This window comes from Anabrus simplex, chromosome 11 (assembly GCF_040414725.1).
Source record: "Anabrus simplex isolate iqAnaSimp1 chromosome 11, ASM4041472v1, whole genome shotgun sequence".
Taxonomy (NCBI): domain Eukaryota; kingdom Metazoa; phylum Arthropoda; class Insecta; order Orthoptera; family Tettigoniidae; genus Anabrus; species Anabrus simplex.
This window is the reverse complement of record NC_090275.1, coordinates 98,051,776-98,069,900: the sequence shown is the minus strand read 5'-3', so window position 1 is coordinate 98,069,900 and position 18,125 is coordinate 98,051,776.

The following is an 18,125-nucleotide window of genomic DNA, read 5'->3' as shown; positions in this document are numbered from 1 at the left end:
CGAAATACTGTACACCGGAACTATGATATTATTTCTTGATGATATTTGTTCCATGCGTGTAATGTTTAGTCGTTGTTAATATTAGCGGCAAAATGCGAAATTGTCCATTATTCAAAATAACAATAAGATTATCGGCTTTCCATGGTATCGTGTTGTTGGTACAGGAGTGTAACACACACCAAGAGACTTCTTTCTTTCTTTCTTTCTTTCTTCCTTTCTTAATCCATTTACCCTCCAGGGTTGGATTTTCCTTCGGAGTCAGCGAGGGATCCCACCTCTACCGCCTCAAGGACAGTGTCCTGCAGCGTGAGACGTTGGGTCGGGGATAAGAGTGGGGAGAAAGACCAATATCTCACCCAGGCTGCCTCACCTCCTATGCTGAACAGGTACGAACCCATAATTTGTCTGGAGGAGAAGCGGGCAACCATGAAAAATCACTTCAGGGATGGCTGAGATGGGAATCGAACCCTTCTCTACTCAGTTGACCTCCCGAGGCTGAGTGGACCCCGTTCCAGTCCTCGTACCACTTTTCAAATTTCGCGGCAGAGCCGGGAATCGTACCCGAACCTCCGGCTGTGACATCTAAACACACTAACCACTATACCAGAGAGGCAGCTGAGATTTATTTCATCATCCAGAATTATTCATGCTCCTGTGGAAAAAAAAAGGTTACCACCAACTCCACAACAATCCATACACCCAGGTCAGCCTGCCACAAAACTGGAAGAGGAACACTTGTACTGCGCTTGTTCCGGGAACGCCCTACTCTTCAGGGGGGAGGGAAGGGAGGCAGTAAACTGCCGGTTGCCCATTCGAGAAGATACAGTACACTGGACACGCTACGTATATCTCTCCAGAGATCAATACATGAATCCCAGATTACAAAGTGCCTAATGAGATCAAACGGGTGGTATAATGTTTGTCACACCCTTCTCGGTTACAAGAAGTAACTCCAGAGACAAGAACATCAACATTCCTTGTCTTTTACTGATGACCTATGCCGGCGCCGGTCGGCTTTTTAGACTTTTTTACTCCCTGTACTTAAGATGAACATGAGGTTTTAAGTACTTCCAGTCCGTCCAGCAATAAAAGGCTTTGTAGCGACATCTCCTGGAATACAGCGCGCATTAAACCATTTTTATGAGCCCCGTTGTACTACTGGAGGGCTGCTTGAAAACGTTTTAGTTGTCAGAGCATAGAGCTGATCGTCCACTTGCAGACACCTCATCTGAGCCATTGACGTCACTAAGATGCGAATTTCATCGTAAATAAATCTAAGCATAAGGTAAGGTAAGGTTGTATTCTGCCCGAAGGCAGGTCGGAACCTCCGCAGAGGTGTGCCTGAGCCGGAGTTCACGTACGGTAGGGTGGCCAGTTCCTTTCCGTTCCTCCATTCCCTTACCCCCGACCAACAGCGCGTGGCAACCCATCCAAATCTTGACCACGCTCAATGTTGCTTAACTTCGAAGATTTCATGGGATCCGGTGTTTCAACACGGTTACGGCCGTTGGCATCTAAGCATAAGTAGGCTACAAAAAGGATTATATACCGAGCTCGATAGCTGCAGTCGCTTGAGTGCGGCCAGTATCCAGTATTCGGGAGATAGTAGGTTCGAACACCACTGTCGGCAGCCCTGAAAATGGTTTTCCGTGTTTTCCCATTTTCACACCAGGCAAATGCTGGGGCTGTACCTTAATTAAGGCCAGGGCCGCTTCCTTCCCACTCCTAGCCCTTTCCTGTCCCATCGTCGCCGTAAGACCTATTTGTGTCGGTGCGACGTAAAACAACTAGCAAAAAAATCATTATATTCATGTGTAAGATACATATTGTCATTAAATTACTCTGCTAACGCAATATCCTATTTTGAAACACTTCTTCTTCTTCTTCCAACGTTTTCCCCACAAACGTGTGGGGTCGCGGGTTGCGAGCTGTGTTGCACATGTGTATTTGGGCCTGTTTTACCTACGGATGCCCTTCCTGACGCCAACCCTATGTAGAGGGATGTTATTACTATTGCGCTTTTCTGTGGTGGTTGGTAGTATGGTATGTTGTTTGAATTTGAAGAGGGGAATGTTGGGACAAACAACCAGTCTCCGAGACAGAAGAATTAATCAGGCCCGATTAAAACCCCGATCCAAACCGGGAATCGAACCCGGGACCGTGTGACCTAAGGCCAGCACGCTAACCATTTAGCCATGGAGCCGGAATATTTTGAAAGACTAGGATGGTTAAAATTTGACTTTGTATTATGCACCACTGTAAAAATAATTTTCGCCGGCCCCCGGGTTCGATTTCGGGCCAGGTCAGGGTTTCTTACCTGGATCTTGAGGATCGTTCGAGGTCCACTACATGATTACAATTGAGGAGCTGTCTGACGGTGAGATGGCGGCCGCTGTCTAGAAAGCCAAGAATAACGGCCGAGGGGATTCTTCGTGATGATCACACGACATCTCGTAATTTGCAAGTCTTCGGGCTGAGCAGCAGTCGCTTGGTAGGCCAAGGCCCTTCGGGGTGTTGCGCCTTGGGGTTTGGTTTGTTTTGGTTTGGTAATGATAATTTATTGTACTAGCTATACAGGTATATTTTGTACCGCATTGCGAAATTTGTCTTGTTTCGAATACTTAAATCTAAACTGTATAGTGCACTTTAAGTATTGTATTCAATTTGAAATTTTATAATTTAATTACATGAAGGATTAGTCCTATTTACGGTACAATTTTAATGAAAAAGAAATGGAATATGGCTTTTAGTGCCGGAAGTGTCCGAGGACAAGTTCAGCTTGCCAGGTGAAGGTCTTTTGAACTGACCCCCGTGGGCGAACTGCGCGTCGCTAAGAATGAAATGAAGACGAAACATACACGCAGCCCCCGTGCCACTGGAATTAACCAATTAACCCTGCCGGTAATCGAACCTGGCACATCTGTGCTCAAAGACCGGCACGCTAACCGTTTAGCCATCGAGACGGACACAATTTTAATGATATAAATTAAATAGTGAAGTTAATATTTGTATACTGCAATTGGGATGAAATCCTGTCATGTTCATCATTGAATAAATAAATTAATAATCTATATATATAAAATAAGAGTTTTGTCTGTACATTGCTCAGAATTTGAAAATAATGGTATTTCTGTATCGGTCATGTCCATAGTAACAAGAAAATGCACTTTTTGCTTTTCCGTAATTTCTGTCTGTCTGTCTGTCTGTCTGTCTGTCTGTCTGTATGTATGTATGTACACGCATCACGAGAAAACGGTTGAAGAGAATTTAATGAAAATCGGTATGTGAAGTCGGGGGATGAGCCTCTACAATCTAGGCTATAAATCATTTTACTCACGCTGAGTGAAATGGTAGTTTAGGGGAAGGCCTAAAATTGAATTCTCAACTATTTATGTTATTAGTGGTCTAATGAAAATCGGTATGTGAAGTCGGGGGATGAGCCTCTACAATCTGGGCTATAAATCATTTTACTCACGCTGAGTGAAATGGTAGTTTAGGGGAAGGCCTAAAATTGAATTCTCAATTATTTATGTTATTAGTGGTCGTATTTTAAAGAAAATGGGTATGCAAAGTTGGAGAATAAGTTGATACAATCTAGGCTATCAACAATTGTATTCACGCTGAGAAAAATGGTAGTTTAGGGGAAGGCCTAAAATTTAATTCTCATATTGTTATTAGTAGTCCTATCTTGATGAAAATCGGTATGTAAAGTCAGGAAATATGTTGCTATATTCTAGGCTGTAAATTATTTTATTCACGCTGAGTGAAATGGTAGTTTAGTGGAAGGCCTGAAATGTAATTCTCAAATATTTCTTATTAGAGGTGTAATCGATGAATGCTACATAACTAAGGTTATATAGTATTAAATTTCCTATTATTCATGTCTTATACATTGTTACCGTACTGGCTATGATCACAAAGATATTCATGAATTTGGATTTTTGTTACTAAGTCCATATCAGCACCGAGTAACGAGAAAATGGGTAAACAGTATTTAATGAAAATCGGTGTGTAAATTTGGAGAATAAGAAACTACAGTTTACGGTATAAAATATTTTACAAATCACAGAGTTGAAAGAGAACTAAATGTGAAGGCCTACAATATAGAAAGCTCATAACATTGATCAACAATACCATTACATGGACCATTGTTTGTCGTGATGTGCTTTGTGTCTTCTGTTGCCCCACATCTCCGGTAGATAGGATTACTGCTGCGTACAGAGTATTTTTTATTTGATTTACGTCGCACCGACATAGATAGCTTTTATGGCGACAATGGGATAGGAAAGGGCTAGGAGTGCCTTAGGCCTTAATTAATGTGTGACTGGTGTGAAAGTGGGAAACCACAGAATACCAGCACTGCCGGCAATGGGGTTCGAATCCACTATCTCTCGGATGCAAGCTCACAGCTGCGCACCGCTAACCACACAGTCAACTCGCCCAGTCGTACAGAATGTAACAGCCTGCCTGAATATTGATGGGAGGTAGCTGGGGAGTTAGATAACTTTCTTCTTTAGCATGCCATTCCCCTGGTTTATAAATTTTCTGATACTACTGGTACGTAACACATTGGATCATCATAGCATTCGGGCTATTCAATCCCTACTCTGAGGCACTGATTGTAATGAACAGTGTGCATATTTAACGGAATAATGGCAGATGAGTGTTCATGGCAATCTGCGTCCTGGTCATCCCAGCTCTGGAACTTTGGACTATTAGATTGGCACCGCAATCTAACCGCAGCACTGTTCGTTAAAAGTGATAAAACGTGCGGCTTTCCATTTGATCGAATATTTTATATGATAGCATTGCTTTTATTCGCTATATTCATACTTACGTTTTTTGTAATGACCTATGTTGATTTCAGTTAGGAAAACCACAAAGTCAGTCTTTCTGAGAATCCCGTAGCGAAGCACGGGTACATCAGCTAGTTAAATAAATAAATGAAGTAAGTGTTTTTACGATTTGCTTTACATCGCACCGTCAGAGTTCTTACGTTGACGATGGTAGGAGTGGGAAGGAAGTGGCCTGGGCCATAATGAAGTACAGCCACAGCATTTGCCTGGTGTGAAAATAGAAAACTAAGGAAAACCGTCTTTAGGACTGCCGAAGATGGGGCTCGAACCCACTCTCTCGAATGCAAGCTCACAGCTACGCGACCCTAACCGCACGGCCAGCTCGCTCGGTGTGTATGTAAGTAGGCATGTTTGTTTGTTTGCTTGTTTGTTTGAATATCACGTGCAAACTATAGGAAATACTTTCATGAAACGCGGCATATTCTATATTCTACAGTTGTGTAGAAGAGTAGCGTGCTTGCCTCTTACCCGGAGGCCCCTGATTCGATTCCCGGCCAGGTCAGGAATTTTTACCTGAATCTGACGGCTGGTTCGAGGTCCACTCAGCCTACGTGATCACAATCGAGGAGCTGTCTGACAGTGAGATGGCGGCCGCGGTCTAAGAAGCTAAGAATAACGGCCGAGAGGATTCATCGCACTGAGCACATGACACCTCGTAACCTGCAGGCCAACGGGCTGAGCAGTAATCGCTTGGTAGGCAAGGCCCTTCAGGGCTGTAGTGCCATGGGGTTAGTTAGTTAGTCACCTTAAGATACTAGCCTAATTTGTATTATCATTGTTACCGTGTTTTAGCGGTAGGTAGAGGTGAAAGAAGGTGCGGGTGTGAATGGATCTCAAGCTACGAAATTATAGTGCCTGTAAAGTAAATTTAAGATTTAATACGGTTATATTTTCTTTTCAAAATAAATAAGTAACAAGCATGGCAGGTACAGAATAGCAAGTCAAAATAAGGTAGTTACAATATTTACAGAATTTGGGCTTCGCGCCCCGAGTTCACAATGCTTGGGCAATCAGCTCAGTTTTACCCCAAACACAAGTTTTAACAGAGGGGCAGAAAACCCATTCATACCTAGGAGCCCTTGCTCCAAATTACACTGAAAAGCCTCCTCGAGGCATACAACATACAATTTTCAAAAGAGCCACTCGCTCTCAAATTTAAGCCTCTCCCAGGCCACACCAAACTCCACCTTCAAGCTGTCCTCAACGGACATAAACACAGGGGTAAAATACCCAATCTACTGAGGTCTATTAAACGAAAAGAATGTTAATTAAATGACCTCTAAAATAACAATTTGAGAGGAGGCGAACTTGCACTCCTAATACACTAGATTAAGACCTACTTGGCGCTAGGCCGTTAATACAAGGGCTAATCCCATACTAAAGAGGTGACTTAAGAAGAGAACAATTTGTTTTACATTAACGAAGAATAGGTTGAGAAAAATAAGTTCACCTCAAAACAATATGAGTGGGAGCTCGAGAGGGTTAGCACTCTCTATCCCAGAATGTAGCTTTCCAAGAGAATAGATGAAAAGAGTAGTTACATTTACATTTTAGGAAAAGGTTACATGGTGGAACGCTTCGCACCCGCCCCGAGAGTTAAACTGCTGAGCTAGCAAAGAAAGAATATATTAATCGGCCATTACCTTATAGTTGACCGCTGCCGGAGAAAGAGGCGCTTCCCGCCTCCTGCTATGTACTTAATACACTGAAAGATGGAACAGAAGTGGCCCGGAGACCCAAAAATCAGCAGTTTATATCCTCTCGCGGAAGGTTCTAGGTGTTAGGGGAAAGAAAACACCCTCCCACAAACTTTTTATTGGCTAGGGTATAGAAACATATTCAAGTTGGGGGAAGATACCAATGATTGGTCAGAAATTAATAACAGAAATTCGGGATTGGTCAAATGCAAAACAAGGGGAAAGAGAGGGGTATACAGCCAACTTAAACAATAACAGAAAGAAATTTAACAAAGAACAAACTTTTGAAATAAAATTTTCTCCAAAGAACAGTTATTTTTCTTCCCACTAGGGTGCACTATTGTAGTTTTTCAGTGGTGTCCTCTAGAAGAGAAAGTTCACACTTCTTACTTCAAGCAAAACAAAAGTACGTCGAAAATGACACAGTTCACAAACTCAAAAATTTCCAGGTGGTGACATCTTCTGAGAAACTAGAAAATTAATAGGGTAAATAAAGTTCAGACTTCCTCCAGCAGAGGAGTTTCCACAGGCGCACATTTTAAATTAGCGGAGTGGAGGTGTACCGCCCGGTACAATCATATTCATAGGAGAAAGAGTGCTTGGACTGGTTTCTTGATGCTATTTATTTACAAATGATGGGTCACAATCAATCAATCAATCAATCATGACTGCTCTGCATTTACTGCTGTCGGCCAGGTGGCAGATTCCCTATCAGTTATTTACCTTAGTCTTTTAAAACGACTTCAGAGAAGTTAGTAATTTATTAATCATCTCCCTTGGAAAATTATTCCAATCCTTAATTCCACTTTACAGTTACGCTGAAGTAAAATGTCAACGACGCGACGCTCACAACAGCTAGTATTGGATGTCTATCCCTTAGTCTGATTTCCTGATACGGGGTTGGAGATGAGGCGAGTCGAAATTATCTGTATATTTTGCGGTCGAATGTCCTTCGTGTTGCCAGCTCAGTTGAGATGAAGTGATAATGGTGAATGAAATTTGCCTGGAAGTCAAAATGGGAAAGCACAAAAAACCATTCACAGGTCAGCCTAAGGTTCAAAACAGGTAGATAATAACGAATGCAGTTGATGGTCTGGCAAAATGCTATGGTACAAAGCAGATTAAATCAAATCCATCAAAGACACAAGTGTGCGCTTTTCATTTGAGAAACAGGGAAACCACTCGTAGGTTAAAGATAGTATGGTCTGGGGTCGAAATGGAACGGAACACAGTGACAAGGTGACCGAAAATTCTGCTAACATTTGAGGAGGCAATACTTCACGGAATATTGATTGTCACACATGACTGACATGACATAGGGTTTTATCGATACCAACAACCAGTTCAAAAACAGGCCGCCATATGGCGCTGGACAGCAACACGTCAGTTACAAATGAACGCACATGCTTGACATGACATGGGTTTTTTTGACACCAACAGACAATTCAAAACAGGCCACCAGATGGCACTGGACAGCAACACATTAGTTACAAATGACCGCACATGCTTGACATGCCATGCGGTTTTATTGACACCAACAATCAGTTGAAACAGGCCACCAGATGGCACTGGACAGCAACGCATTAGTTACAAATGACCGCACATGCTTGACATGCCATGCGGTTTTATTGTCAACCAACAATCAGTTCAAACAGGCCAACAGATGGTGCTGGACAACAACACGTCAGTTACAAATGACCACACATGCTTGATATGACATGGGGTTTTATTGACACTAGCAACCAGTTCAAAAACAGACCAACAAATGGCGCTGGACAGCAACACGTCAGTAATAATAATAATAATAATAATAATAATAATAATAATAATAATAATCGTATGGCCTCAGCTACAGTGTGCAGACATTTCAATTTGACGCCATCTGGCTGTCTGCTCGTCAATTTCGACGTTCCATTTTACTCTAGGCCCACTAGATGGCAGACCGAGTAAACCGGAACTCTCTTGGGCGTCTATGGCTGAGATTTAATGAATTTTGTCGGGTAAACACCAAATGTGTCACCAGAGATCTTTTACATGCCGACATCGTACGACATGCAGCGTCGAATGGACTTTTTTCCGCCCTTCAAAAATCACGTCACTGATGCCGCATGAAACGCGTTTACGTTATAAAAGGAGCTGTGAGAAAGGGCTTCAGATGCGCTGCAATCGCGGCATGTTGACGTTACCAGGAAAGGCTCTGTTAGTGAAGCTTTAGTATTTTATTTTGGTGTCAATAAAACCCCATGTTATGCCAATCATGTGTGTCAATTATTACCTCACTACCTACAATATTCCGTGAAGTATTGCCTCGTCAGATGTCAACACTCTCTGAGCTGCAAGTTGAAGTTCCTGCCAGGAATAATCGGATCACAGTGCTGCAGTCAAACTGAAACCATCCGAACTTTTGCAATGGCGTCATGTTACTCCGTGGTAGAGTTCGTCTGTCCTGCCTGCTATAATGCGACAAATGCCAATCAAGTGGATGTAGCTCTAAACTCCAGTCGAATGACTTTATCAGCTTGCAGAAATAGCACCACCCACTGTTCGGAGAGAAATATCTGCGAATAAGGAAAGACAAAAAGTGGAGCAGGAAAGAACCCACCACCTGCATGGAAAAGAACCGAACCCGCAACGAGGGTTTCCTTCGAACATCGAATGTACTTAGATCCACTGCTGAAAAAGCCAGGTTGCAAGTATGGAGGGCTAAGACCTCCTTCCTTTCTGGTTGGAAATAAGTTTCCGAATCTTTACTCCCTCGTCATGACAAGGATTGGCTAACATGAAAGTCCCTGAATAGGCTGAGCTCAGGTGGGGGCAGATCGGGGAATAATTTCACGGTGACTGTGGAGAAGACCAGTCTACTCAACATATGCTTCAATGTCGACTGTGTCCAGCGTCCTGTACAGAAGGTAACCTTTACCAGGCCACAGGAAATGGCCAAGTTTTGGTCGAATACTATCTAAACTATGTTAAATGTATGTTTCTGATACAAGAATATATACATACTCAATGATTTGAAGATCATTTTTCTGGCACTTTGGCTAAATAATCAGCGTAATACTGTTCTTCGGATTAGAGGGATTTTAATCGGATCTGATTTTTCCTGCGGCTCGGGGTCTGTGTACATGCATTCGTATCATTACACATCTTCGAATACATGCAATAACACAATAACACGCAATATTGATTACATCCCTCCACATAGGCCAACGGCCGTAGCGGTGTTGAAACACCGGGTTCCGTGATATCTCCGAAGTTAAGCAACATTCGGCATGGTCAAGATTTGGATGGATTGCCACGCGCTGTTGGTGGGTGTAAGGGAATGGAGGAGCGGAAAGGAACTGGCCAATCTACCGTACGTAAACTCCGGCTCAAGCACACCTCTGCGGAGGTTCGAACCTGCCTTCGGGCAGCATACACCCTTACTTTACCTCCACATAGGGTTGGAATCAGGAAGGACATCCGCCGTGATGAATGGCTTAGAGGGTTGAGGCGCTGGCCTTCTCACGCCAACTTGGCAGGTTCGATCCTGTCTCAGTCTGGTGGTATTTGAAGGTGCTCAAATACGCCAGCATCGAGTCGGTAGATTTACTGACACGTAAAAGAACTCCTGCTGCACAAAATTCCGGCACCTAGACGTCTCCGAAAACAGAAAAAATCTTATTATTAGGAAGGACATCCGGCCGAAAAAATAGACTAAACCCTTTTAAAGCGTCGACACCAGGCCAGGAAGAAGAAGAAGAGGAAGTTGTTCTTGTTTTGGTCATTAGTCCATAGACAGGTTTGATGCAGCCCTCCATGCCACCAAATATTGTGTTAACATTACGCAACTACTAGCCTACATCCTACATCCGCTCCAATATATTTGTCATATTCACACCTTGGTCTACCTTTTCCGTTCTTACCGCCTACACCTCCCTCAAACACTAACTGAGCAAGTCTTGGGTGTCTTAAGATGTGCCCTATCATTCTGTCTCTTCTTCATGTCAAATTTAGCCAAAGCATTAACTTTTCACCAACTCGATTCAGTATCTCTTCATTTGTCATTCGATCTATCCCTCTCACCTTCAGCATTCTTCTGTAACACCACATTTAAAAAGTTTCTATTCTCTTTCTTTCTGGGCTAGTTATCGTCCATGTTTCACTCCCATACAGTGCCATGCTCCAGACGAAGGTCTTCAAAGGCATCTTTCTAATTCTTATATCAGTGTTCAAAGTGAGCAAATTTATTTTCTTAATTAAGACCTTTCTTGCTTGTGTTAATCTGCATGTTTTGTCCTCCTTACTTCTGCCATAATGAGTTATTCTACTACCCAAGTAACTATATCCATCTATTTCCTTTAAGACTTAATTTCCTAATCTAATATTTCATGCGTCAACAGACTTCCTTCGACTGCACTCCATTACCTTTGTTTTGGATTCATTTATTTTCATCTTGTACTACTCCTCCAAGACGGTGTGCAAATCATTAAGCAATTTCTCCTGATCTTCTGCACAATGAGATAGAATAACAATACATGCATACGTACATCATCATTATAGACCGTTATGTCTTTCAGCGTTCAGTCTGCAAGCCTCTGTGAATTCTCTAAATGTCGCCACAATCCTCTATTTGCAACTAGTGTTGTGGCCTCATTTAGTTCTCTACCTCTTATCTTTAAACTGTTAGAAACTGAGTCTAACCATCGTCGTCTTGGTCTCTCTCTACTTCTCTTACCCTCCATAACTGAGTCCATCATTCTCCTAGGTAACGTATCCTCCTCCATTCGTCTCACATGACCCCACCACCGAAGCAGGTTTATGCGTTCACCTTCATCCATCGAGTTCATTCTTAACTTAGCCTTCTCATCGACAAATCGCAGACTTTTGGTTTACCTTTTCCAAATTTCTCTTTGATTTCCTCTTTCGCCTGTTCTATGTAAACAATAAAAAGGAGAGAGGATCAACTGCAGCCTTGCCTCACTCCTTTCTGGATTGCTGCTGCTTTTTCATAGCCTTCGATTCTTATCACTGCTGACTGATTTTTGTACAGATTGTTGATAATTCTTCTTTCCCGGTATGTGATCCCCATCACCTTCAGAATGAGAAATAGCGTGGTCCAATGAACATTATCGAATAACTTTTCGAGATCTACGAACGCTAGGTACGTAGGCTTATCCTTCTTTACGCGATCCTCTAAGAGGAAGATATGAAGGTCATTTATCTAAATACACAGAACAATTCGGGGCCGCATTCACGAGGTCTAATCTGAGACGAACAGACGATAGGAGACTGGAATTTAATACGCACGCAAGTAGTTAGTGCTTTGAGGTTTAAAAGGGGGAGAGTGGGGGGGGGGGGGGGGATACAAACAGGCAAGAAACACAAATCGTTCGTGACTCAATTCTTTCCATATCTCGATATCTCAACAGTAAAATGGGAGAGTGGAGGGGAATTTTATCGATAATTCCTTGTGCGACAACAGTTACGACGTCAGGAATGTATTCTCCATTTGCATTCAATGGCAGAGAGGAAGAGGGGGATATATTGTGATTTATGATCCATAACACAGCCACCTCACAACCTGATGAACTTTGACCCACTTCTAGAGACGGAGTGGAGTTCGTTACCTGACTCCCGGATCTCACTTAGAATTCTCTCAGAGATACGGCTGCAGCCTTATCCGATAAGATAAGGGTCTCTGCGGTAGTGAATATTTATCGGCAAGAATTAAACCACCTGCGAGCAGTGTGTGGCCAGAAAACTGTTTATAAATTCTTCTGAATCGTTCCTGATGAACAGAGAGGAGAGTAGCAATAATATAAAAACTCACAGTTCCACTGTAGTCCTTCAGACAAGCAACTCATTGTTGAAAACATCCTAGGGATATGAGCTACGAATGTTAGGTAAATAAATTATAATACATTATGACGATATATTTTTATTTATACCTGAAAATTACAATCCTTTTCTTAATAATCGTTATCCGGTCGATTACATTGATAATTTGCCTTTTTCTACCACTACGAGCGCCATTGTTACTCAATGCAGAGTTTTACTTAAGATAACTGCACTAGCTGATGTACTTGTGCTTCGCTACGGGATTCGCAGAAAGACTGACTTTGTGGTTTTCCTAACTGAAGTCAATATAGGTCATAAAAACGTCAGTAGGAATGTAGCGATTAAAAACAATGTTATCGTACAAAATACTCGATCAAATGGAAAACCATACATCTTCTCACTTTTAACGAAAGACTAGGCCGCAGAAAGCCGTGAACACTCCTCTGCCATTATTCCGTTAAATATGCACACTGATCATTTCAATCAGTGCCTCAGAGTAGGGATTGAATAGCAAGAATGCTATGATGAACCAGTGTGTTACGTACCAATAATATCAGAAAATGTATGAACCAGAGGAATGGCACGCTAAAGAAGAAAGTTATCTAACTCCCCAGCTACTTCCCACTAATGTTCAGGCAGACTGCTACACTCGGTACGACCAGGCGAGTTGGCCGTGTGGTTAGGGGCGCACACAGTGAGCTTGCATCCGGGAGGTAGTGGATTCGAACCCCACTGTCGGCAGCCCTGAAGATGGTATTCCGTGGTTTCCCATTTTCACACCAGGCAAATGCTAAGGCCACTTCCTTCGCATTCCTAGCTCTTTCCTATTCCTTCGTCGCCATAAGACCTATCTGTGTCGGTGCGGCGTAAAGGAAATTTAAAAAAAATACTCGGTGCAGCATTAATCCTGTCTATCGGCTTCAGAGGACACAAAGCACATCACAACAAACAATGGTCAATGTAACGTTATTGTTGATAAATATTATGAGCTTTATATATTGCAGGCCTTCACATTTAGTTTTCTCTCGACTCTGTGATATTAGGGTGTCTTATACAATTATTTATAGTGTAGACTGTAGATCCTTACTCTCCGACTTCATATACCAATTTTCATTAAATTCTGTTTACAGATATTCTCGTAACTCCGTAACTCGGCGCTGATATGGACTTAACAAAAATCCAAATTCATGAATTTATCTGTGATCATAATCGGTACGGTAACAATGTACCGTATAAGACATACATGATCGGAAATTTAATACTGTATAGCTTAAGTTATGTGGTATGAATCGATACGACCACTAATAACATAAATGTTTGAGAATTACATTTTAGGCCTTCCTCTAAACTGCCATTTCACTCAGTGCGAATAAAATTATTTATAGCCTAAATTATAGCAACTTCTTCCCGGACTTTGCATACTGATTTTCATTAAGATAAGACCACTAATAACATAAATATTTGAGAATTCAATTTTAGGCCTTCCCCTAAACTACAATTTTTCTTGGGGTATATACAGTTATTTATATCCTAGATCGTAGCGAATTATTACCTCGACTTTACCTGTCGATTTTCATGAAGATACGACGACTAATAGCATAAATATTTGAGAATTAAATTTCAGGCCTTCCCCTAAACTACCATTTCTCTCAGCGTGATCAAAATTATTTATGGTCTAGATTATAACGACTTATTTACTGAATTTTCATAAAGATTTTCATTAAGTTCTCTTCGGCAGTTTTCTCATGATGCGTGTACGTACACACATACATACGAGGTACAGACAGACAGACAGACAGACAGACAGACAGACAGACAGACAGACAGACAGACAGACAGACAGACAGACAGACAGACAGACAGACAGACAGACAGACAGACAGACAGACAGAAATTACGGAAAATTAAAAAATGCATTTCCTTATTACTGGGGAAACGACTGATAAAAATAATACCATCCTTTTTAAAATCTGAGCAATGTACAGACAAAACTCTTATTTTATATATATAGAAAATTCAGCGTGGACATTTTCAGAAATCAAAAACCGCTTCAGGGTATTGAACCAAGGAACATATTACAGAAATAATTATGTAAATAAGTTAATTTAGCTAGGATTTGAATCAGAAAGCGAACGAGTAAAGAAACAAAGCTACTTTAGACTGCATTTCCGGAACTGCATTTAGGCCGGAAGTGATTTTCGAAATTTCTGTTTTCCGAGTTTGATAGAGCTATCCAAGAGTCACAATTTGGAACCTTTCTGGGCCCTTTATCCCTTCAACTTTCGGCACAATCGAGGAAAATGATTAATTTTACTTTTTTATGTAATATGAGGACCCTGCTTTGTCTGCGAATAAGTGTTTTCAACATGAATGTAATTGAAGAAAATTAATAACAAATACGTAAAAATTTCTATCCCAAGATCAACGAAAAACAAAAACAACTAGGAAAAAATGGAAAAATATCAAACAGGACAGATACTCGAAAAGTAGATTGTACTCATGAAGAAAATCAGCGGACATCTCTACAGGCCGGATATACATGCAAAGCAGACATCTAAGATAAAGCTAACGGTCTAAGTTTTATTCCAAAACAATCCAAGGAATAATAATCATACTAATAATAATAATAATAATAATAATAATAATAATAATAATAGTAATAATAATAATAATAATAATAATAATAATAATAATAATAATAATAATAATAATAATAATAATAATAATACATACATACATACATACTGCACCCGTCCACCTCCCGAGTCCCAGACTAGCATTTATCTCAGGGGTGTCGGTTCATTATTTAAGTCATCAAGTATATATATATATAACGGCATAATAGAACACGGGGATGAACGGAGCAATTAAAATTAAAATAGGGAAGGCTCGATTGTAAACTTGAATTTAAGGACTCCATGATAGGACTAGGAAGTGACTGTTACTTTAAAAAGGGCATCATCTAACTACAATAAAAAGATTATGAGAGTGGTTTCCTTTGAAATAATTTGCCAGAAGGAGCGGTTTATTACGCCATCTGACGTATGAAACTTTGCTACATTTGGCAACGACATTTAAATTTCCACACATGTTACATACACAAATCACTTGCCATACCGCAAATGGTATCAATATCATGCTGGGCTGCTTCTGAAATAAAATGACATTTTGGAGGTATAATTTACGGATCGATTCCATTTGAATCGAAGCGTTGTTCAAAGATATAGCTTCCTTCTATCGGGAGCCCGAGCATAACCCATGTTACGGTCGGCTTCCCGATTTAACTAAGATGACGTACTCCGGCTATATACATTTTTCCGAGACCGGTGCTCGGACTGGGTAATGTTTCTCGTGAAATGCGAAAACTGGATTCCACGGAAGGTTCCTACCTTACGATATCCAGCTGATGCCATACCACTGAATCAGCATTTATATTTTATTTACATGTGATTTGAAATGTTGCAAAGTAGCCTCAACAGACTACTGACACAGATGAGATAACGAGAAGCGGTTGGGAAATACCGTGGCAATGGCCCCCCCTCGCATCGCGAGCGAAGTAAACAAACACGCCAAGTATTACTGTAACATCGTCCCATGCGGAAACCGTACAATAACGAGGTAAACAAAATGATTCTAAATTCTCATTCTCATTATTCAACATACGAATAGAGGGATGTTGTCACCAAATAATTAACTCCACCATCGTCACAATATTCATGAAATTATTATTATTATTATTATTATTATTACTATTATTATTAGTATCGACGGTTCCTGGCACTGTCACGTTTGATTAATATCGTCATTATTATGCGGGATGCAAACACAAATCGTTATTACTGTTATTATTAGTATATCCCTCTCGTGATTATTATTATTATTAATGAATAGGTGACTCAAGATATTATTATTATTATTCACGTCACTTAAGAGGTTATTATTATTAATGGACCGGTCACTTCCGCCAAAATATATATAGATATCGGTCGCAATTACAAATATTTCACTGATCAACCAACGACATCATACTGTTATTATTATGACAATTATTATTAATCTGACCGCGATGATTTAACATCGTCCTTACATTATTATTATTATTATCGGTTGCATATTATCATTTAGATTCCCGTTTAACATCTTTATCAACGCTCATTTAATTAAGGCGGTCCAATCCTTTATCTGCAATATTTATTATTATTATTATCACGACATCATGATTGTCCTCGCTCGTCATTACAATGAATACAATATACGACCATTTATGTGGAATCTGAACTCTCATTATCCTTAGATCCGTCGTATCTCAACGAATAGCTGTGCAGTCTATTTATTTCGTACATGCTGTCACGGGTTCGAATGCTACCCGCTGCGTAACTCAGTATTTCTCTGTGACACTGCCCGTACATTTTACACTCATATCAATATCCTAAGTGTCTCTCGTACGGAATTTATTTTCCTTCCTATCTCAATATTCCTTGATTCGTTTATTTCTCACAGAATTATCAACTGACTTATTTATTCATTTCTGACATCGTACGACCTTCTATTATCTGACTGCAGATTCTCTCACATTTTTCTATCTCGTTTTGATCTACGCCTTAGTTCATTCTCCACAAATAATCGTAACATCTTGAAATTATATTTACCAAAATTTGACAATCATGGTTTCGTAATATTAGTCCTACGTGTTCCGGCTAATGAATCGCAACTTTAAGACACGACATTTATACGTAAAAAAATATTGGACCGTAATTTAAACCACACGTTCATAACATGTACGGATTATTAGCACCGATCTACATTTCAATATTATTAATTGATCAAATTAAATTACCACGCTTTTTAATTCCGAATTAAAAACGACCTCCCATCATTAAATGATTCCCGATAAACTCAATACCTGATCACATAAATTTATTATTACGCACTGCTCACTAAATATTCCAATATCACATGAATTATTATTATATCCAAATTATATATATAAAAATATCTTCACAAAAATGTAGTTATATTATTTATTTATTATTATTAATGAAAAAATAATTTCGTCTGTTACACGGTAGTTCACTCTTAATATGTTTAACGCATAACCCCTTTCACAAACTCGATTTATTCTGGCACTAAACACTCCAGATATGATTTACTTTGAATATTATATTATAATCGCATCTCACAAATTTAACAACTTCACTATGAAATATGACCATATTAATTACAACAAAACACAACTGGTATGGCGAAGCTGGATTTTCCTTCCATGTCATTACATAGCTCGTTAAAATGATAAAACAGAAAACACATATCGGGTCTTATTTAACTACCATAACCAAAATCAAACGTAAAGAAAATTATTGACTACAAAGAAATATGAATGCATGCATGACTTAACGTACTACACTATATACAAATTTACATCTCCAACAAACTGAATACATAAAAGACCCGATTATTTACATTATTATTATTTACTACTGTCCGTGCTACAAATTTAGGATGGGGTCGTTAAGCGACCCATCTTGTTACAGAAGGTAACTAAGTATAATCAAATTATTCCCATTTTTCCCATCACGATAACATTTCCCAAATATTATTTACAATTTAGTACTCATCTTAGTTATCGGTATTCCATTACAGCTTTGCAGATGAGAGGCTCCATCCGGCCCCTCTCTGCGTTTTACTCCTCCATTCTCGATGGCGTAGTTCCACAAAAGATTTCCTGGCACATTACCATTTTACACTCGTATCT